The 24,069-nt window shown below is 45.9% G+C and overlaps 1 long non-coding RNA gene across 1 annotated transcript in view; it reads right to left on the bottom strand.

Annotated features, from left to right (window-relative positions):
• Nucleotides 1-10,777, bottom strand: part of LOC140472555 (uncharacterized) — a 31,830-nt gene extending 21,053 nt beyond the window's left edge. The window contains exons 1-3 of the long non-coding RNA XR_011957721.1: nt 10,722-10,777; nt 9,072-9,187; nt 29-104 (exon numbers count right to left, since the gene is read on the bottom strand). This is a non-coding gene — a long non-coding RNA (uncharacterized lncRNA). The remainder of the gene's footprint in view (nt 1-28; nt 105-9,071; nt 9,188-10,721) is intronic.
• Nucleotides 10,778-24,069: the final 13,292 nt, after the last annotated feature.

Below are 24,069 nucleotides of genomic sequence, written 5' to 3'. Positions count from 1 at the left end.
GCAGAATGGTAATAATTGCCATACTGACCTGGAAAATCCCAGTCTACATCCCTGGCCTGTGCTGCTGTGTCTCTCTGGAGTGGGGAATTCTGTTACCTCACGATCTGGAGTAAATGCAAGAGAGTGAGAGACACTGACAGAGGCAGCAATTAGACCCTGACAGTGAGGGATACCACATGGAGAGAGACAGTGTGATATCAGCAGAGTGCAGGAAGGTATCAGATCAAACCATTGTCTGGAAAGAAGGGGTTATGATTCATGGTGCTGCTGGTGTCAGTGCTCAGGGATGGGAAACGTGTGAGAAGGCAAAGTGATGGCCTGGTGGTATTATCGCTGTGCTATTTATCCAGAAACTCTGGCAATGTTCAAAACCCACCATTGTAAATAGGTGAATGCATGAGTGCTGTGGGAACTGGAGAAGGTTACAGTGATATCATGTGCTGTTGAGTCTGGAGGGAGGTTCACAGATGGGGAGGTTGGTAAGGACTGATGAATGATAATGACAGGGTGGGCTGTAGGTTCTGGACAAGATGATAGAGATAAGGATTTATGGACTTTTTTGAGCACAGAGATCATAACTGTTAGCTTCAAAGATATTATGGAAAATAGATAAGGATTTTGCAGAAGCTAAGTATCTAAATATGGGGAGGCTATTTATCATTAGATTATCACTATCACTCGACGTTATCATTATCATTAGACTGGTAAGCCTAGACTGCAAGGAACTACACTTGTTGGAGTCTCTATTTGGAACATGGGAGATATAGAATGTGATGCATTGAGAATTCAGAGCCAATGTGTTTTGCGAGGAGTGAACATCTAAGGCAGGACATCTAGCAAATTCGGATCAAGCGATATTGTGAGTTTGATAAAGAAAATACAGTGAAATAAAAAGAGACAAAGAGCTTCAAAAGTATACAGCGTGCAGGAGGGGTGGGCGTGGGGGTGCTTAAAAATGAACAGCCAAACAATGGTCACAAAATATCCTTAGTAGGTAATGCTAAGGAAAACCACAAGATAGTTATTAAGTACAGTTAGAGTAAGAGGATTCCCAACTAAGCAGTGGAGCCAGTTAGAAACCAAAGGGATGATCAGTGCATGGAGCCAGAGGAAGAAGGTGAGATCTCCAATGAATACTTCCCATCTGTATTCACACAGGAGAAAGGCATTGTACCCGGGGATGGTGAGGTTCAGGAACATATTAAGGTCAATAAGGAGGAGGCGTTAAGTGTTTTCACTGGCAAAAAGGTGGAGAAGTTCCCAGTAACAATAAAATATATCCCAGACTGCTATGGGAGGTAAGGGAGGAGATTGCTAGGGCCCTGCTGGATACATTTAATGACCCCACCCCCCATCACCAAACCATCATCTCCCAGACCATACAGAACCTCATCACTTCAGGAGATCTCCCACCCACAGCTTCCAACCTCAGTCCGGGAACCCCGCACTGCCCGGTTCTACCTCCTTCCTAAGATCCACAAGCCTGACCACCCTGGACGACCCATTGTCTCAGCATGCTCCTGCCCCACTGAACTCATCTCTACATACCTCGACACTTTCCTATCCCCTCTCGTCCAGGATCTCGCCACATACATTCGAGACACCACTCACGCTCTCCATCTACTCCAAGACTTCCTTTTCCCCGGTCCCCAACGCCTCATCTTCACCATGGATATCCAATCCCTCTACACCTCCATCTGCCATCACCAGGGCCTCAAAGCCCTCTGTTTCTTCCTCTCCCGACGTCCCCAACAGTACCCTTCCACCGACACTCTCATTCGTTTGGCCGAACTGGTCCTCAACCTTAACAATTTCTCCTTTGAATCCTCCCACTTCCTCCAGACCAAAGGGGTAGCCATGGGCACACGTATGGGCCCCAGCTATGCCTGTCTCATTGTTGGCTATGTAGAACAGTTGATCTTCCGTAATTACACCGGCACCACTCCCCACCTCTTCCTCCGCTACGTTGATGACTGCATTGGCGCCACCTCGTGCTCCCGCGAGGAGGTTGAGCAATTCATCAACTTCACCAACACAACCCTAACCTTAAATTTACCTGGACCATCTCTGATATCTCCCTCCCCTTCCTGGACCTCTCCATCTCCATTAATGACGACCGACTTGCCACCGATATTTTTTTACAAACCTACCGACTCCCACAGCTACCTGGATTACACCTCTTCCCATCCTACCTCCTGCAAAAATGCCATCCCGTATTCCCAATTCCTCCGCCTCCGCCGTTACTGCTCCCAGGAGGACCAGTTCCACCACAGAACACACCAGATGGCCTCCTTCTTTACAGAGAGATCAGAAATTCCCTTCCCACGTGGTTAAAGATGCCCTCCAATGCATCTCGTCCACATCCCCCACCTCCACCCTCAGACCCCACCCCTCCAACCATAACAAGGACAGAACGCCCCTAGTACTCACCTTCCACCCTACCAACCTTCACATAAACCAAATCATCCGCCGACATTTCCGCCACCTCCAAAAAGACCCCACCACCCGGGATATATTTCCCTCCCCACTCTTTTCCGCCTTCCGCAAAGACCGTTCCCTCCTTGACTACCTGGTCAGGTCCACACCCCCCTACGACCCACCCTCCCATCCTGGCACTTTCCCCTGCCACTGCAGGAACTGTAAAACCTGCACCCACACCTCCTCCCTCACCTCTATCCAAGGCCCTAAAGGAGCCTTCCACATCCAAAGTTTTAGCTGCACATCCACCAATATCATTTATTGTATCCGTTGCTCCCAATGCAGTCTCCTCTACATTGGGGAGACTGGAAGCCACCTGGCAGAGCGTTTTAGGGAACATCTCCGGGACACCCGCACCAATCAACCCGACCGCCCCGTGGCCCAACATTTCAACTCTCCCTCCCACTCTGCCGAGGACATGGAGATCCTGGGCCTCCTTCACCGCCGCTCCCTCACCATCAGTTGCCTGGAGGAAGAACGCCTCATCTTCCACCTCGGAACACTTCAACCTCAGGGCATCAATGTGCACTTCAACAGTTTCCTCATTTCCCCTTCCCCCACCTCATCCCAATTCCAAACTTCCAGCTCAGCACTGACTCCATGACTTGTCCAACCTGCCTATCTTCTTTTCCACCTATCCACTCCACCCATCCCTCCGACCTATCACCTTCATCCCCTCCCCCACTCACCTGTTGTACTCTATGCTACTTTCTCCCCACCCCCACCCACCTCTCACTTATCTCCCTACCATTCAGGCTCTCTGCATGTATTCCGGATGAAGGGCTTTTGCCCGAAGTGTCAATTTTCGTACTCCTCGGATTCTACCTGAACTGCTGTGCTTTTCCAGCACTACTCTCGTCTAGAATCTGGTTTCCAGCATCTGCAGTCATTGTTCTTATCTGGATATATTTAATGCTTTGCTGGCCACAGGTGAAGTACTGAATGACTGGAGGACAGGTAATGTGGTTCCTTTGCTCAACAGCAGCAGGAATAGGCCAGGTAATTACAGAGCATATAGTCTGACAGCAGGGGGAGGGAAATTATTGGAAACAATTCTGAGGGACACGATGAATCAACATTCGAAAGGCCAGGAAAACATTAGGGATTGTCTGTATGTAAGTAATCCAATCTTAATTCAAAGTGGAAACAGGCCCTTCGGCCCAACAAGTCTACACCAACCCGCCAAAGCATAACCCACCCAGGCCCATTCCCCTACAGTTACCCCTTCACCTAACACTACGGGCAATTTAGCACAGCCAATTCACCTAACCTGCACATTTTCGGATTGTGGGAGGAAACCGGAGCACCCGGAGAAAACCCACGCAGACATGGGCAGAATGTGCAAACTCCACACAGAGAGTCGCCTGAAGACTGGTAGAAGGCTGTCCTCTGGTATTGATGAGGGCAGTGCAGATTATGTGGTTTACATGGAGTTCGTTAAGGTCTTTTACAAGATCCCACATGGAAGGCAGGTCCAAAAGGAAAGAGAACATGAGATCCAAGGCAAGTTGGTAAATTGGATCCACAATTGGTGGAGGGTTGTTTTTGTGATTGGAAGCCTTTGCCCAGCGGATGTACCACAGGGATCTGTGCAGGAATCATTGCTGGTTATTATGTACATTAATATCTCTGATGTGAAAGCAGAAGGAATCATTAGTAGGTTTGCAGATGACATGAAAGGTGAGGGTGTTGTTCACAGTGAAGGGGATGTTCTCAGGCTACAGTCTGATATCGATCAGATGATAATCTGAGCAGAGTAATGGCAGATGGAATTTACTTCTGATCACTGTGAGGTAATGCACTGTGTGAAGTCTAATAAGCGAACGATATACATCATGAATGATAGGTCCCCCTGGAGTACTGTGGAACCTTGGTGGACAAGTCCCTGGATGTCTGAAGGTTTCAGCACAGGTAGACAGGGTGGGGAAGGCACCTGAACTGGGAGTGGAAGGGGGACCCACATCCTGGTGGGGAGAGTTGCTGGAGTTGCTCAAGAGGATTAAAACTCGTCTGGCAGGGGTGTGGGACATCAAACAGTCATAAGGCCAGAACGAAATTTGAGGCTGGTGCAGATGTTAAAGAGAGAAATATAAATAGACAAAGCAAGCAAGAATACAGCAGACAATGAGGGAAAATTGATTAATTAAACTGCAGTTATTTCAATGCAATGGGCAGGACAGATAAGGCAGATGAACCCAGAGCATGGATGGGAACATGGGACTGGGATACCATAGATATTACAGAAACACAGCTGATGGAGGGCCAGGACTGGCAGCTCAATGTTCAAGGGGACAGAAGCGACAGAAGGGATAGAACAGGAGGCAAAACAGGAGGAGAGCTGGTGGGTTTGATTGGGGGGAAACATCCCAGCAGTACCTAGAGAGAGGATTCATGTAGGATTGCCCAGTTAAACGATATTAGTGGTACTGAGAAATAAAAATTGGTCATCAGTTTTCTACGATGGTACTACAGCAATAGGCAATGGGAGATGAAGGAGCAAATATGTCAGGAGATCTCAGCTATCTGTTAGATTAATAAGGTTGTAACAGTAGGGGATTTTAACCTTTCCTAACCTGGACTGGGATTGCGACTGTGTTAAGCATTTGGATGGAAGGAATTTGTTAAGTGTGTTCCTGAAACTCCCAGTCATTATGTAAATGGCCCAACTGGAGAATGGGGCTAAACCCGACCTCCCCTTGGGAAACAAGGTCGGGAACGGGACTGGGGTGTTAGTGGGGGAGCACTTTGGAAAGTTACCACAATTGTATTAGTTTGAAAATAGCGATGGAAAAGGACAGGCCTGGTCCACAAGTTAAAGTCATTCAATGGAGCAAGATAGTATTAGACAGGAATTTTTAAAGTAGATCTGGGGAGGCTATTTGCAGATAAAGGGAAGTCTGGCAAGTAGGAATATTTTAAAACCGAGATAAAAGGAGCGTTCAGCGCCAGTGTGTTCCTGTTAGTGTGCAGCTCAATGCTGACTGAATTAGGAAACACTGGCTGAGTTTCGAGGCTCTGGTCAAGAAAAAATGGGGCACATAACTGGCTGACTCAAGTGAATCCCTTCGGGAGCATCGGGGCTGTAGAAGTACACTTAGGATGGAAATAGGGAATGTAAAAAGGGGACATGAGATAGCTTTGGCAGAGAAAGTCAAGGAGAATCCAAAGAGACTCTACAAGTGTATTAAGAGCAAAAGAAGAGCTCGGGACAAACCCGGTCTCCTTAATGATCAATGAAGGCAACGATGTGTGAAACTACAAGATTCGAAACAAATATTTCACTTTGGAGCTTACTCTTGATAAAGACTGGGATGCTAAACAGTGTTTGGCCTGACCACTATTGGAATACTGTGTGCAATTCTGGTCTCAATGCAACAGGAAGGCTGTTGTGGAACATGAAAGGGTTCAGAAAAAAATGAACAAGGATGTTGCCAGGGTTGGAAGATTTGTGCTGCAGGGAAATGCTGAATAGGCTGGAGCTGTTTTCACTTGAACATGGGAGACTGAGGAGTTACCTGATAAAAGGTGTTTAAAATCATGATGGTCATCGATAGAGTAAATAGACAAGGTCTTTTCCCCAGGCTGGGGGATTCCCAAATGACAGGGCATAGCTTTATAGTGCGAGGGAAACGTTTTAAAGGGACCTAAAAGACAACTGGTTCCTGCAGAGTGTATGGAATAAGCTGCCAGAGGAAATAGTGGAGGGTGATAGAAATACATTTAGAAGGCATGTGGATGGGTGTATGAATAGCAAAGATTTAGAGGGATATTGGCAAAATTGTGGCAAATGTGACTAGATACGTCATGCAGGAGTTGGTCTGAAGGACCTGTTTCTGTGCTGTACATCTCTATGACTCAATGTCTTGAAATGAGTCCACATTATAGAAAAGGAGGTGCTGGAGGTTTTAAAACACAAAGGTAGATAAATCCTCAGGACCTGATCAAATGGATCTCAGGACACCGTGGGAAGCTGGTGAGGAAATTGTAGGGCCCCTAGCAGAGATATTTGTACCATAGAGAGCTGCATGTGATAGGCTGTTAGACTGGAGGGTGGCATTGTGGACAGTGAAGAAGATTTTCTGAGATTACAAAGGGATCCTGATGAAATGTGTGAATGGCTGAAAAACTGTAGATGGAGTTCAACCTGAATAAATGTGAGGTAATGCATTTGGTACAACAAACACGGGCAGGGCTTATACAATTAACGTTATAGGACAGAGGGACCTCAGATTCCAGGTACATAATTCTTTGAACTGTGCAACTTGAAGAGACAGGATGGTTAAAAAAAAAAATGCTTGCCACATTTGCTTTCATTGCTCAGTCCTTTGAATATAGGAGTGGGGAAGTCACATTGAGATTATACAGGCCATTGGTGAGTCCTCTTCTGGAATACGGTGTCCAGTTCTGGTCGCCCAGTTATAGGAAGGATATTATTGAGCTAGAGATGGCTCAGAGGAGATTGACTGGTATGTGGCTGGCTATGGAAGGTTTCAGTTATAAAGATAGGCTGGATAGGTTGGTATGTTTTTATTGAAACTTGAATGTTGACAGGTGACCTTATAGAAGTTTATAAAATAATGAGGGAGATAAATAGAGTTAATGGGAGTTGTCTTTTCCCATGGACAGGGGAGTTTCAAGAAAAGGCGCTACATTTTTAAATTAAGAGGAGAGACATTTAAAAAAAAAAGAGACATGAGGGGCACATTGTCACACAGAAGGTGGTTGTGTGTCGAATAAACATCCCAAGGAAGGGGTGAATATGGGGACAATTACAATGTTTAAAAGACATTCGGATTAGTACAGGAATAGGAAAGGTTTGAAGGGACATGATCCAGGAACACGCAGGTGGGATGAGATCCGTTTTAAAGTATGGTTAGCGTTAACCGAACAGTGCGGTATGACTCTGACTATGATTATAATGTTGTGTCATTAATTAAGAAAGGCTGCAAAAGAAATCCAGGATACTACAGACTGATGAGCCAGACATCAGGGTGGGTCAGTTGTTGAAGGTCATTCTGAGAGGTAGGACTTACATGCATTTGGAAAAATAAGGCCTGATTACGGACAGTCAGCATGGCTTTGTGCGTGGGAAAACATGTCCCACAAACTTGACTGGAGTTTGTTCAAGATGTGACCAAAAAGATAGATGAAGGCAGAGCAACAGACATTGTTTCTGGCTTCTGCAAACCCTTGTTCAGGGTGTACCATGATCCATTGGTTAGTAAGGGTAGATCGCAAGGGATCAGGGGGAGCTCACCAACTGGATACACAATGGGATGGCAGGGGGAGACAGAGGGTGGGGGGAGAGGGTTGTGCTGTAAGGATTGGTGCTGGGACCATTGTTGTGCACCACTTACATAAACAATCTGAGTTAAAATATAGGAGTCCCTGTTAGTATGTTTATGGATACCAAGATTAGTGGAAGAGTGGGCAGGGAATATAGTTATCGAAGGGGATGGTAATCAACTGGGCCAGTGGGCCAAGGAATGAAAGATGGAGTTTAATTCAGGTGTTGGATTTAGTTCAGACAAACCAGGGAGGACGAATACAGTTAATGGTCGGGCCCTGGGCAGCATTGTTGAACAGAGAGAGACCAAGGGGTGCAGTTACATTGTTCCTTGGAATGGCATCACAGGGGGACAGGGTGGGGAAAGCAGCATTTGGCACACTTGTCTTCATTGGTCAGAGCACTGAGTACATGAGTTGGAGATATTTGTAACGTTGTCCTCAATATTTCTCCTGGGCAGCGGAGGCCATGGAGTGACCTTATAAAGGTTTATGAAACCATGTAGGGTCTAAGTAAGGTGAATAGCCAAGGGTAGGTGAGTCTAAACCTAGAGGCATAAACGTGAGGTGAGAGAGCAAGGATTTAAAGAGGGAGCTAAGGGGCAACATTATCCACAGAGGATGGTGCATAGACAGAATGGACTGCCAGAGGAAATGGTGAAAACAAGTACAATTACAACATGGAAAAGACACTCGGGCAGGTACATGGAGAGGAGAAGGTTTGAAGGGATATGGGCCAAACACGACTCATTCCATTTAGGAAACCTCAGCCGAACAGTCGTGCCACACAGAAACAGACCCTATGTCTCCAGGTATTGGAGGAGGAGACTATCGAGACAAGGCATGTTGGAGAGACTGAAGCAAGTTACAGCGATACGGATGGTCATCTGGACTGGAGGTTTCAAATATGTGAAATAATTGGTGAGAGGGGAGGAGATGACAGAGATAGGAACTGTTATAGGAGTTAGAATGATTGAAGACACTGGTCCTCAATACAAGCCATTGATACAGTGTTGGAGAGGGAATAGGGAACAGAAAGATCCCAGGCAGCATTACCACTCTCTCGTGGGAGGCCTGCTTTCCCCTCAGTTGTTCTGATGCTCCCTAAGAAAGCACAGGCCTGGACTGATAACTGGGAACTCCCGATGCTGTCTCATTACAACAAAATGTGCAGCAAGCGTGGTGATTGAGCCTGGGGTGTGTCTGTACTGTGCTCCCCCTCCAGCACTTTCTCTATGTCATGTCTTGTTAGCTGATGTTTGGATCCCCCTTATTACTTTCTGCTCGGTGCACTGGAATGATCTTACCTGGCAGCAGGATTTATTGAAGACTCCCGACCTCCCTGACTTTGTCTTTCTGGCTGACCAACCATTGTCCCAACCAGCAGTTGGCAAGTCTATTGAGTCAGGAACTCCATGAGTACCTGTAGAAGACACAGAAATAGGCAGAATGGGAAATTAGACTAATGCTTTGAGGGTTACACATATAGAATGGCACTGAGCCCACAGAGATCTGGAAAATCCCAGTCTCCATTCCTGACCTGTGCTCCCTCATCTCTCTGGAGTGGAGAATTCTGTTGGCTCATGATCTGGAGTAGCTTCAAGAGTGAGAGACGCTGACAGAGGCAGCAATTAGACCCACACAGTGAGGGATACCACATGGAGAGGTACTGAGTCACATCACCAGAATGCCGGGTCAAACAATTGTGCAGGAAGAAAGGGTTTTGATTCATGTTGCACTGGGATATACAAGCTGTAAGCAGGTCAAGTGATGGCCTAGAGGCATTATTGTGTGACAATTTATCCAGAAACTCAGCAAGTGTTCTCTGGACATAGGTTCAAATCCCACCATTGCAAATGATTGAATGTGAAGGAAATGCTTCAAAAACAATGTAATTAAAAACCTGTAAGTGAGTATTAAACAATTGCTGATGTTAAGTAAAATCCATCGGGTGCATTTCTGTCTTTAGTGAAGTAATCTAAGGTGGGACTGGGATATCACAGGTATTACAGAAACAACAGCTGAGGGAGGGACAGGACAGGCAGCTCAATGTTCCAGGGGACAGATGCTGCAGGAAGGACAGAAGGGGAGCTGAGAGAGGAGGAGAGCTGCTGGTTCTGGTTGGGTGAAACATCCCAGCAGGACTGAGAGAGGATATTCCTGCAGGACCGCCCAGTGAAGCTGTGTTCATGGAATTAATCAATAACAATGGAGCTTCCCTTTCCTCTGATTGTTCTACAGACCCCCAGAGCCCCGCCCTCCTGCACCTTGACCTTCTCAAGATGGCGGCGCGGAGCACCGCGCTCCCTCTTCCCTCAAACAAATGGCGGCCGTGACTCTGGGCCCCTTCCCTGATCAGAGACCGCCACCTCCTTACCCGGGCCTGGAGGGTCTTTTTCGAGTTATTTTTAACCTGTATCCGGGACTTGTGAATTCTCTCCGCTCCGTTCTCCCTCACACCGGCTCTAGGCGCCGCTCTCTGAATCCGATCGCAGCCGCTGCCGGAGAAAGCAGCTCCATGTCTCTCTCTCTGTGACCTGATCAATGTGACACTGCGCATGCTCCACATAGAAACCAAACTGCGCGTGCATCTGAGATTATCGGTGATTATAGAGAATATTCATAACTACATAGGATCATGGGTAAAATATGAGTCATTAACAATTGCTCTGTGGAGTTACAGTCATTGAGCTCATTAGTATGCAAATAGATTGTTTGGTCCAACTTAACCATACTGGCCAGGTATGTAAATTACCAATCGTTCTGGGAGTTTGAAAATAAGTTTCTTACTCGAGTTGTGTAAACCGACCTGTGAATTATTCACGCCGACCTATGAATTATTCTCAGCTCGTCCCCCTACACTAGTGCAAAATCACCCATGTTTATCTAAGGATTGTTTAAATCTCCCTAATGTACGTTATCAGATTTACATCTCAACTATTTCTTAAAAATCTCACATTGATTCATGGGAGAGGCTTAATGCTCAGTGAGAATGATCAATCCTGAAGCGTTCACTCTCCGAGAATGCTTTGGCCCCGCTCCTCACTCTGGTTAGACGACCGGCCGCTACTCGGTCCTCCTGTTCCGCCCCTTCCTCCCAATTGCGGAGTTGATTCAGGCGCGACTCAGCAGGCGAAGAGGGACAAGGGAAGTTAGAGTCGATGCCTTGTGATGTGGTGAAAATATCCCGAATCTTGGATCGAGAGACCTGAGTTCATTTCACAGCTTGTGCAGGTGTGTGTAATAACGACTTTATTAAGAAAAAACAAGGGAAGGCAGGAACAGTGTAAAAACAATAGAACATGCAAACAACGTGGTGGGGCTCTTAATGCTCTGGTGATTATAGCCTTTACCATGTGTTTCAGGGCCCCAGTGCATCCCAGTACAGACTGTGCCACTCCTCTTTGTGCACAGTCAGATACCAAAGTGATGTGGTGGGGTACAGATTCTGGATTAGTGGTGCTCGAAGAGCACAGCAGTTCAGGCACCATCCGAGGAGCAGTAAAATCGACGTTTCAGGCACAAGCCCTTCATCAGGAATAAAGGCAGAGAGTCTGAAGTGTGGAGAGATAAGCTAGAGGATGGTGGGGTTCGGGAGAACGTAGCATAGAGTACAATAGGTGAGTGGAGGAGGGGATGAAGGTGATAGGTCGGGAGCAGTCGGAGGATGGAGCGGATAGGTGGAAAAAAAGATAGGCAGGTAGGACAAGTCAGAACAAGTCACTGGGACAGTGCTGAGCTGGAAGTTTGAAACTGGGATGAGGTGGGGGAAGGGGAAATGAGGAAGCTGTTGAAAGTTGCCCTCGGGTTGAAGTGTTGCGAGGCGGAAGATGAGGCGTTCTTCCTCCAGGCATCTGGTGGTGAGGGAGCAGCAGTGAAGGAGGCCAGGACCTCCATGTCCTCGGCAGAGTGGGAGGGAGAGTTGAAATGTTGGGCCACAGGGCAGTGGGGTTGATTGGTGTAGGTGTCCCGGAGATGTTCCCTAAAGCGCTCTGCTCGGAGATGTCCAGTCTCCTCAATGTAGAGGAGACCGCATTGGGAGCAACGGATACAATAAATGATATTACTGGATGTGCAGGTAAAACTTTGATGGAATTGGAAGGCTCCTTTAGGGCCTTGTATAGAGGTGAGGGAAGTGGTGTGGTCGCAGGTTTTACAATTCCTGTGGTGGCAGGGGAAGGTGCCAGAATGGGAGGGTGGGTTGTGGGGGGCGTGGACCTGACCAGGTAGTCATGGAGGGAACGGTCTTTGTGGAAGTCAGAAATGGGTGGGGAGGGAAGTATATCCCTGGTGGTGGAGTCTGTTTGGAGGTGGCAGAAATGTCGGCGGATGATTTGGTTTATGCGAAGGTTAGTGGGGTGGAAGGTGAGCACCAGGGGCGTTCTGTCCTTGTTACATTTGGAGGGGTGGGGTCTGAGTGCGGAGGTGCGGGTTGTGGACGAGATGCATTGGAGGGCATCTTTAATCACGTGGGAAAGGAAATTGTGGTGTCTAAAGAAGGAGGCCACCTGGTGTGTTCTGTGGTGGAACTGTTCCTCCTGGGAGCAGATATGGCAGAGGCGGAGGAATTGGGAATACGGGATGGCATTTTTGCAAGAGGTAGGGTGGGAAGAGGTGTAATCCAGGGAGCTGTGGGAGTCGGTGGGTTTGTAAAAAATATCAGTGTCAAGTCGATTATCACTAATGGAGATGGAGAGGTCTAGGAAGGGGAGGGTGGTGTCAGAGATGGTCCAGGTAAATTTAAGGTCAAGGTGGAACGTGTTGGTGAAGTTGATGAATTGCTCAACCTCCTCGTGGGAGCATGAGGTGGCACCAATGCGGTCATCAATGTAGTGGAGGAAGAGGTGGGGAGTGGTGCTGGTGTAATTTACAGAAGAACAACTGTTCTACGTAGCCAACAAAGAGACAGGCATAGCTGGGGACAATACGTGTTCCCATGGCTACCCCTTTGGTCTGGAAGAAGTGGGAGGATTCAAAGGAGAAATTGTTAAGGGTGAGGACCAGTTCGGCCAAAGGAATGAGAGTGTCGGTGGGGACGTCGGGAGAGGAAAAAACAGAGGGCTTGGAGGCCCTGGTCATGGCGGATGGAGGTGTAGAGGGATTGAATATCCATGGTGAAGATGAGGCGTTAGGGGCCGGGAAACTGAAGTCTTGGAGGAGATGGAGGGCGTTGGTGGTGTCTCTAACGTATGTGGGGAGTTCCTGGACTGGGGGGATAGGACAGTGTTGATGTAGGTAGAGATGAGTTCAGTGGGGCAGGAGCATGTTGACACAATGGGTCGGCCAGGGTGGTCAGGCTTGTGGAACTTGGGAAGGAGGTGGAACCCGGCAGTGCAGGGTTCCCGGACTATGAGGTTGGAAGCTGTGGGTGGGAGATCTCCTGAGGTGATAAGGTTCTGTATGGTCTGGGAGATTATGGTTTGGTGATGGGGGGTGGGGTCATGGTCGAGGGGGCAGGAGGAAGAGGTGTCCTCGAGTTGACGTTTGGCTTCAGCGGTGTAGAGGTCAGTGCGCCAGACTACCACTGCGCCCCCTTTATCTGCTGGCGAAATGGTGAGGTTGGGATTGGAGCAGAAGGATTGGAGGGCTGCATGTTGTGAGGGTGAGAGGTTGGAGTGGAGGAGGGAGGTAGACAGGTTGAGGCGGTTAATGTCCCGGCGGCGGTTGGAAATGAAGAGGTCGAGGGCAGGTAATAGGCCAGCACGGGGTGTCCAGGTGGATGCAGTGTGTTGGACGTGGGTGAAGGGGTCCTCGGAAGGTGGGCAAGAGTCCTGATTGTAAAAGTAAGCTCGGAGGCGGAGGCGACGGAAGAATTGTTCGATGTCACGTCGTGTATTAAATGTATTGATGCGTGGATGGACGGGGATGAAGGTGAGGCCTTTGCTGAGGACTGATCATTCGTCCTCAGTGAGTGGGAGGTCTGGAGGGATGGTGAAAACTCAGCAGGGCTGGGAGCTGGGATCTGGTGTGGGGGTGGAGCTGGGAGTGGGGGCGGAGCCTGTAACTGGAGTGGGAGGAATGGAGTCATGAGCAGGGTTCCACCCCCATTCCCCCCACGCTGACGTCATCACCCTAGGAAAAAGACTTCCATTGTCTACCTTTCTAATCCTCTGATCATCTTGTATGTCTCTATCAAATCCCCTCTCACCTTATTCTTGCCAATGAGAAGAGTTTCAAGTCTCTCAGCCTTTCCTCACAAGACCTTCTCTGCAGACCAGGCAATGTTCTGGTAAATCTCCTCTGCACCTTTTCCAATGTTCCCAGATCTTTCCGGAAATATGGGCACCAGGACTGAACACAATATTCCAAGTGTGGCTGCACCAGCGTTTTGTATAGTTGCAGTATGGTATTTCAACTTCGGAACTCAATCCCTCCATGAATGAAACCTAACACACCGTTTGCCTTCTTAACAGCACTATCAACCTGGGTGGCAACTTTCAGGGATTTATGTACATGGACTCAAAGATCCCTCTGCACACCACACTACCAAGAATTTTTCCATTGACCCAGTATTCAGCCTTCCTGTTATTCTTCTCAAAGTGCATCACCTCACATTTAGTTGCATTGAACTCTATTTGCCACCTCTCAGCCCAATTCTGCAGTTTATCCAAGTCCCTTTGCAAGCTGTAACCTTCTTCCACACTGTCCACTACGACACTGACTTTAGTATCGTCTGCAAATTTCCTAATCCATTCACCTATACCTGCAGTGGTCCCAAAACAGATCCTGGTGGCACATGACTGGTAACTGGACTCATCACGTTCGCCTCATACACGAAAGGTCCCCAGTTTGAAACTGGGGAGAAACTGCTTTGCTCTTCAACTGCAGCCTTTTACATGGACAAGAATGGAGCTTTCTTGCTTGCTTTCCCATCTGCAAATCTGCCTTAGAATTTGCTTGAACAAATCTGCTCTCATTGTGAGACTTGTTTCTATGCCTCTGCATTTTCTCCAACAGCCTACCATGTGGAACCTTATCAAAGGCTTTACTTTTGTCCATGTGTACCACATCAAATGTCCTACCCTCATCTACAAGCTTGGTGACCTTCTCAAAAAACTCAATGAGGTTTGTGAGACATGACCTGTCCTTGACAAAACCAAGTTGACTATCTGAAATCAAATTGATGTTTGCCAGATGACTTTAAATCTTATCTCTTATAATCCTTTCCTAAACCTTTCCTACAACAGAAGTAAGGCTCACTGGTCTATAATTACCTGGATCATCTCTACCGCCCTTCTTCAACAAGGACACAACATTTGCAATCTTCCAGTGCTCTGGTACCAAATCTGCAGACAATGATAACTCAAATATCCAAGCCAAAGGCTATGCTACCTTCTCCCTAGCTTCCCAGAGAATCCTCTGATAAATCCCATCCAGCCCAGTGGACTTGTCTATTTTCACTCCTTCCAGCATTGATAATACCTGTTCATAACTAACCTTGATAATTTCTAGTCTAATATCTCATACTTCATTCTCCTCCTCCACAATATTCTCCTTTTCCTGAGTGAAAACCGATGAGAAATATTCATTTAGCATCTCTCCGATCTCCACAGGGTCAACACTCATCTTCCCATTCTGTCTGTGATTGGCCCTATTCCTACCCTAATTATCTTTTTATTCCTCACATACCTATAGAAAGCTTTAGGGTTCTCCTTTATTCTATGTGTTAAAGACTGGTCATGTCCTCTCTTTACTCTTTTTAACTCTCTCTTTAAATCCTTCTTAGCTGATCTGTAATTCTCCATCGCCTCATCTGAACCATCTTGCCTCATCAACACCTTAGCCTCCTTCTTCTTCGTAACAAGAGATGCAGTTTTGGCAGTAAACCAAGGTTCCTTTACCTTATCACTTCCTCCTGCCTGACAGGGACATACCTATCAAGGACACGCAATATCTGTTCCTTAAACCAGCTCCACGTTTCCATTGTCTGAATCCCCTGCATTTTGCTACCCCATTCTGCGCATCTAATTCTTGCCTAATAGCATTATAATTGCCCTTGCCCCATCAATAACTCTTGAACTGTGGCATGTACTTATTCCTTTCCCTTGCTAATCTAAACTTAACTGAATTATGGTCACATTCCAAAGTGCTCACCTACGACTCAATCAAACACCTAGACTGGTTCATTACCAAGGACCAGATCCAATGTGGCCTCCCCTCTTGTCGGCCCTTCAACATACTGTGTCAGGAAACCCTCCTATACACATTGGATAAAAACCGATTCATCCAACGTATTAGAGTTATAGCATTTCCAGTCAATTTTGGGGAAGTTAAAGTCCCCCATAATGACCACCCTGTTACTTTCACTCCTATCCAGAATAATTTTGCTAATCCTCTCTTCCACCTCCCTGGAACTCTGCAGAGGCCTATTTAAAAAAAAAACTCCAAGCAGTGTGACCTCTCCTCTTCTGTTTCTAACCTCAGCCCACACTACCTCAGGAGACTAGCCCTCATCAAAAGTTCTCTCAGCCACCGTTATACTCTTCTTGACTAACATGACATGCATGGGCCCATTGCAGTGCTTCAAACTCCATGAGGCAGCCATACTCTCTGACAGACAGACTCAGTCTGGAACCTCCTCTATCCTTAAGACCTTATGCACTGCCTGTGCCCCTCCATTTCCCCTTTGCACGTTCCCTTTCCAACCCATCCCACCTGCATCACTCCACGAATGGTGCTGTCAAGGGCAGAAGTCTGTGGAATACCCTCCCTAACCTTCTCTATTCTCCTTTAAGATGTATTTTAAAATCATTCTCTTTAATCAATGTTTTGATCATCCATGAAGCACCTTAGGAGATTTGCCATTGTAAAAGATTCCATGCAATACAAGTAGTTGTTGTTATTGCTGTACATTAGGAGAAACAGGAATGATGCATTCAAAATTCTAACAAGAAAGTCACTGACAGGTGTAGTGTGCAGGCCACCAAATAATAACATTACATTGGGATGGGCAATAAACAAAGAAATAACTATTGCCTGTAAAAATGGTAGAGCTATTATCATAGGTGATTTTAATCTACATGTAGATTGATCGAACCAGCTCAGTCAGCGTAGCCTTGCGTTTATTAAGTGTATCCATGATAGTTTTCTTGAACAGTATGAAATGGAACTGACAAGGGAGCAATCTATCCAGCATCTGGCCCTGTGCAATGAGACAGGAATAATTAATGACCTCAGAGTTAGGGATCCTCTTGAAAGAAGTGATCACTGTATGGTTGAATTTAGAATACATGTGGAGAGTGTGAAGATGAAATCTAATACCTGGGTCCTGTGCTTCAACACAGGGAACTACAATAGAATAAGGGAGAACCTGAATAAAGTAGACTGGAAACAAAGATTTTATGGTGGGACAGTTGATGAGCAGTGGAAGATTTTCAAAGGCACTTTACGAACAGTATTTACGAACGCAAGGGACCGTATTGTTGAAGAGGAGAGTGTGAAATGGACTGGTAAGCTAGAAGAGATACTTGTTAGGAAGGAAGATATGTTGGACATTTTGAACAACTTGAGGATAGACAAGTCCCCCTGGCCTGACGGGATATATCCTAGGATTATGTGGGAAGCAAGAGAGGAAATTGCAGTACCGTTGGCAATGATCTCGTCTTCACTGTCAACGGGGATGGTACCAGGGGACTGGAGAGTAGCAAATGTTGTGCCCCTGTTCAAAAAAAGGGAATAGGGATAACCCCGGGAATTACAGGCTAGTTAGTCTTACTTCTGTGGTAGGCAAAGTCATGGAAAGGGTACTGAGGGATAGGATTTATGAGGATCTGGAAAAACACTGCTTGATTAGGGACAGCCAGCACAGATTTGTGAAGAGTAGGTCTTGCCTTACAAGTCTTATTGAATTCTTCGAGGAGGTAACCAAGCATGTGGATGAGGGTAGAGCAGTGGGTGTAGTGTACATGGATTTTAGTAAGGCATTTGATAAGGTTCCCCATGGTAGGCTTATGCGGAAAGTCAGGAGGCATGGGATAGAGGGAAATTTGGCCAATTGGATAGAAAACTGGCTAACCGGTCGAAGTCAGAGAGTGGTGGTAGATGGTAAATATTCAGCCTGGAGCCCAGTTACAAGTGGAGTTCTGCAGGGATCAGTTCTGGGTCCTCTGATGTTTGTAATTTTTATTAATGACTTGGATGAGGGAGTCGAAGGGTGGGTCAGTAAATTTGCAGATGATACGAAGATACGTGGAGTTGTGGACAGTGAGGAGGGAATTTGTCATTTGCAAAGGGACTTAGATATGATGCAGAGCTGGGCTGTGGAGTGGCAGATGGAGTTCAACCCTGCCAAGTGTGAAGTTGTCCATTTTGGAAGAACAAATAAGAATGCGGAATACAGAGTTAATGGTAGGGTTCTTAGTCAGGTGGAGGAACAGAGGGACCTTGGGGTCTATGTACATAGATCTTTGAAGGTTGCCACTCAGGTGGATAGAGTTTGTAAGAAGGCCTATGGAGTATTATCGTTCATTAGCAGAGGGATTGAATTCAAGAGTCGTGAAGTGATGTTGCAGCTGTACAGGACTTTGTTTAGGCCACATTTGGAGTACTGTCTGCAGTTCTGGTCGCCTCACTTTAGGAAAGATGTGGAAGCTTTGGAGAGGGTGCAGAGAAGATTTACCAGGATGTTGCCTGGAATGGAGAGTAGGTCGTACGAGGATAGGTTGAGAGTTCTCGGCCTTTTCTCGTTGGAACGGCGAAGGATGAGGGGTGACTTGATAGAGGTTTATAAGATGATCAGAGGAATAGATAGAGTAGACAGTCAGAAACTCTTTCCCTGGGTACAACAGAGTGTTACAAGGGGACATAAATTTAAGGTGAAGGGTGGAAGGTATAGGGGAGATGTCAGGGGTGGGTTCTTTACCCAGAGAGTGGTGGGGGCATGGAATGCGCTGCCCGTGGGAGTGGTAGAGTCAGATTCATTGGCTACCTTTAAGCGGCATTTGGATAGGTACATGGATGGGTGCTTAATCTAGGATAGAAGTTCGGCACAACATCGTGGGCCGAAAGGCCTGTTCTGTGCTGTATTATTCTATTGTTCTATTGTTCTATCTATTGTAAGTGCTCAGCAATGGTACATTCCAGTGAAAAGGAAGGACTGTAAGAAAAGGCATACTCTGCGATAGGTATCTAAGGAAAGCGATCAAATTGAAAGAGAAGGCATGCAAAATGGCCAAAAACAGCCTGAAACTAGAACTGGGAAAAATTTAAATATCAACAGAAAGCCACAGAAGAGCTATAAAGAAACGTAAGTTAGAACATGAGAAAAATAAACTAGCACAGACTATAAAGACAGATAGCAAAATTTTATATTGAATGAGAAAAGAGTGGCTAAAGTAAATGTTGGTCCTTTGGAAAATGAGAAGTAACATTTCATTATGGGATATCACAGTGGAGGAAACCAATATCTTGCCAATGATTAGCAAAGAGACAAAGATAGGTGAGGATTTGGAAACCATCATTATTACGGAACAGCTAGTGTTGGAGTTAATTGAGCTAATGATAGAAAAGTCTTCTGACCCTGATGGAATGCATCCCAGGGAACTAAAGGAGATGCCAGGAGAAATAGCAAATACACTGGCAGTAATTTTCCAAAATTGACTGGACTCTGTGGCAGTCCCAGCAGATTGGAAAGCAGCAAAAGTGATGCCGCGTTTTTAAAAAGGAGGTGGGCAAAAGGTGGAGAATTATACACAAGTTAGCTTATTCTCTGTAGTGGGAAAGATGCTTGGGTCTATTATCAAGGAAGAAATAGCAAGGAATCTCAATTGAAATTGTCCCATTGGACAGACAGAGCATGGGTTCATGTAGGGCAGGTCTTGCTTCACAAATCTTTTGGAATTCTATGAAGACATTTCGAGCAAGGTGGACAACGGGGACCCAGTGGATGCGGTGGACAATGGGGACCCAGTGGATGCGGTGTTCCCGGAATTCCAAAAGGCCTTCAACAAAGTGCTGTGCAAGAGGCTGTTGCATAATATAAAGGTGCATGGCGTTAGGAGGAGAGTATTAGCATGGATAGAAGATTGGTTGACGAACAGGAACCAAAGTGTGGGGATAAATGAGTACTCTTCTGGCTGGCAATCAGTGACTCATAGTGTGCCTCAGGGATCAGTGTTGGGTCTGCGATTATTTAGAATTGATACCGATGATTTGGAGTTGGCGACCACATGTAGGGTGTCAAATTTGCATATGACACTAAGATGAGTCACAGAACAAAGTGTGTGGAGGACTGTGAAACTTTGCAGAGGAACAGAGACACATTGAGTGAGTGGGCAATGGTCTGGCATTTGGAATAGAATGTTCATAAATGTAAAGTCCTACTGTTTGGATGGAGTAACATTAAAAAAGAGATTATTACTTGAGTTTTAAAAGGTTGCATCATTTGCTATGTAGGGGCACCTGAGTATCCTTGTGCATGAAGGTTGGTCACCAGGTACAACAAACAATTCAGAAAGCAAATGGAATTTTGGCCTTCATTGCTGAAGGGATTGTGTTTAAAAGCAGAGGTTATGTTCCAGCTGTATAGGGTGCTGGTGAGGCCACACCTGGAGTACTGCATGCAGTTTCTGTCTCCTTACTTGCTCAAGGATTTACCGGCACGAGAGGAGGTTAACTAGGTTGATTCCAGAGTTGAGAGGGTTGGCTTAACAGAGACTGAGTAGATTGGGATTATATTCATTGGAAATCAGAAGAATGGGAAACATATAAAATAATGAATGGAATGGATAGTACAGAAGTAGAGAGAATGATTCCACTGGCAGATGAAGCCAGGACAAGAGAGCATCACTGCAAGATTAGAGGCAGCAAATTTAGGACTGAATTGAGAAGGAACTTCTTGACCTCGATGGAATTCATTGCCCAGGGAAGTAGTTGATGCTAGTTCAGTAAACGCTTTTAAAGCTAAGGTAACTTTTTTAAAAGAAATAACTAATTAATGAAGGAATATGGTGAGAATGTTGGTAAATAGTTCTGCGTCCACGAAATGATCAGCCATGATCTTAATGAATGGCAGAGCAAGCTCAAAGGGCAGGACGGTCTTCTCCTGTTCCTAGTTCTTTTGTTGTTATATTTTGCATTCCTCCCGCACTCTTGACTTTTAGGTGCTGGTGTTTGATTAGGATGGACAAAATTAAAATTCACAGAACACCAGGTTATAGTCCAACAGGTTTATTTGGAAGCACTCGCTTTGCAGCTTCTTCATCAGGTGGTTGTGTGATTTTTAACTTTGTGTCTCACTCTTGTAACTGATAAACAGCAACAAAAGCCATGAAGCAGTGCGCATGCTCCAGGCAACAATGGGGCCCCTGGTAGTTGATGTCAGTGGAAGACCAATGGAAAGACAGGGGCACAGCTGGAGGACCTGGCGGGGCATTTGGTCCTCCGACCAATCAGAGTAAATGAGGGACGGGACTAGACTATACCACGTGATCATCCTCACAGTGGGCGTGGATGTGTGGGACGTGTGGATGGAGAGCTGTTGGTAAGGAAAGAAATAAACAGCAGGAAGTGGGAGGGAAATGGTGTTGGTATGGGCTGAGAGGTTTTACAAACATTTGGTGCACATCGGAAAATACAAATTTGAAACTTACAGTCCTGTTTTTGCAGTAAACTGGAAAATAACCTCATCGTGTGATCGCTGCCATCTTTATTCGGGGCAAAGATTCACTGGACATGTGCGCGGCCGCCAGCTTTGTCAAGGGCAAAGTTCAGAGGTGTGTATGTGCAGCCCTCCCTGGTAGAGAGTCATAGGGCAGGATTTACACAGTCCACATTCAAACCCAGAGAAATGGATGTTTTTTTTCAGGATTTGTTTCTTCATCCATTTAACTGATTTGGATGTGAATAGAGCCGGTACGGTTTGTAAGTTTGCAGATGACACCAAAATTGGAGGGATTGTGGACAGTGATAAAGGTTGTCTCAGAATACAATGGGATATTGATCAGATGGGCCAATGGGCTGCGGAGTGGCAGAGAGGGTTTAATTTAGATAAATGTGAGGTGCTGCACTTTAGAAAAGCAAATCAGAGCAGGACTCACACTGAATTGTAAGGTCTTGGAGAGTCTTGCTGAACAAAGAGACCTTGGAGTGCATGTTCATAGTTCCTTGAAAGTAGAGTCACAGGTAGATAGGATAGTGAAGAAATTGTTTGGGATTCTTCCCTTCGTTGGTCAGAGCATTGAGTAAAGGAGCTGTACAGGACATTGGTTCGGCCACTTTGGGATATTGTGTGCAATTCTGGTTTCCATCTTATCAGAAAGAGGCACTGAAACATGGAAGGTTTGAGAATTAATTTTTAAGGATGTTGCCAGGGTTGGAGGCTTTGAGTTGCAGGGAGAGGCCTGGGGCCATTTTCCCTGGAGTGTCATAGGCTGAGGTGTGATGTTCAAGAGGTTTATAAAATCGTGAGGGGCATGGATAGCATAAATAGACAAGGGTTGGTGAAGCCCAGAACTAGAGGATTTAGGTTTAGGGTGAGAGGGGAAAATTCAAAAGGAGTAAAGGGCAACCAAAATTGTAACATTTAAAAGGCATTTGAATAGGAAGGGTTCAGAGGGATGCTGGCAAATGGGAATAGTTTAGGTTAGAATATGTGGTTTGCATAGATGTGTTGGACCGAAGTCTGTTTTTGTGCTAGACATCTCTGACTGTGGGATCATAAAAGTGAACACTGCTCTGATTCATCTCTGGGCTCCTTGATGTCCACTTGTTCATTATCCAGCTTCCTCAGTCTCACATGAGTGTATTTTTGCCATGTTTAGTATTTTACTACTACGTTCACAGACCTTTTTGTAAATGGATTATCCACTGCTGCCCAACTCCTGACCGGATGCTGTTCTATTATCAAATCCTTATTTTTTCCACAATATCTTTGACAGTCAAGAATTCTTTTTTCCAATAAGTGAGTGGATTTTCCTTCCATTTCTGCCAGTCACATTCTGCACCATTTTCATTCCCTATAATTCAAATTGCACTCCCTGAAACATCATGTGTATTTCTCCTTCCACAGATACCAGTGATCATTGGCAAAGCCCTGTTGCTTGTGGAGAGGGTGATGTTTGACTTCCTTGTACAGCTGCAGTTTGAATGGTGAAGATGCTCCCACAACGTGGTTGGGTAAGAGACATTACAGAATATTCACTCAGCGATAGTGAAAAGTAGAAGATATCTGTACAAATCAACATGTTTTAATTTCACAAAAATATTGAGAACTTTTGACATAAGGCCACAGCTGGAGAGTATTATGTCCAGTGACCAAAACCATTGCCAAATAAGCAATTTTTCAGGAATGCCTGAAAGGAAGAAAGCAGATCTTAGAGGGTGGGAATTCCAGACCATGTTACCTTGGAATCTATAGAAACAGTCACACAGCTGAACTCAAAAATAAACACATCATTGGGAGTCTAAACTAAAATGAGTTATTGAGATATGAAAGGGTGTCTGGTGCAGGGAGATAGGAATGATTATAACCAGGAATTAAATCAAGGGTGTGAAAGTAAATTGTTGTCGCTTATAAATGGGAGCCTTTTGATGGATCAGCAAGTTCTGGTACAAGTGAGCACTTGGGCGGTAAAGTTTTCAATATTCTGGAGATTATAGGGAGGGAGATTGTGGGATCCTGGCCAGGAGTGAGAATGAAATCTAGAGTTAACAAAATGAATGAATGAGAGTTTCAGGAAATGAGCTGAGACTGTGGTGAGGTCAGGTGATATCACTGAAGTCAAAATAGTGGTCTTGGAGTGGGACTGGGCTGTCACCCTCACCTCACCTCTGGAATTCAGCTGTTTGTCAGTTTGTGAATCAAGTCTGTAACAAGATCAGGAACTGAGTGGCCCTGGCAGAACCCAAACTGGGTGTCACAGAAGGTTATTGCTGAGCAGCTGTGTGACAGCACTGTTGATGACACCTTCCATCACTTCACTGCTGAGCGAGTGTCGACTGATGGAGGGAAATTGGCTGGGTTGGCTCTGTCCTGCGTTTTTGTGTTGAACATCCCTGGGAAATGTTCCACAATGTCAGTAGGTGCCAGTGCTGGACTTGTCTTGGTGGGCAGCAATCTCTGGAGCACAACCATCAGTATTATTGCCACAATGCTGGCAGGGCCGACAGCCTTTACACTACTTCTCCATTTCTTGATCTGATTTGAAATTAGTTTTCAACCAAGTTGATTCACGTCTGTGATGTCAGGGACCAATGTAGAAGGCTCATCCACTTGGCATTGCTGGCTGAAGATTGCTGCAAATGCTGTTGTCTTGTCTGTTGCATGGATGTGTGAGACTCCTCCATCAGTAAGAGTGGGGATATCTG

This window comes from Chiloscyllium punctatum, unplaced genomic scaffold, assembly GCF_047496795.1.
Source record: "Chiloscyllium punctatum isolate Juve2018m unplaced genomic scaffold, sChiPun1.3 scaffold_364, whole genome shotgun sequence".
Lineage (NCBI taxonomy): Eukaryota > Metazoa > Chordata > Chondrichthyes > Orectolobiformes > Hemiscylliidae > Chiloscyllium > Chiloscyllium punctatum.
This window is presented reverse-complemented; position numbering and strand designations above follow the sequence as displayed.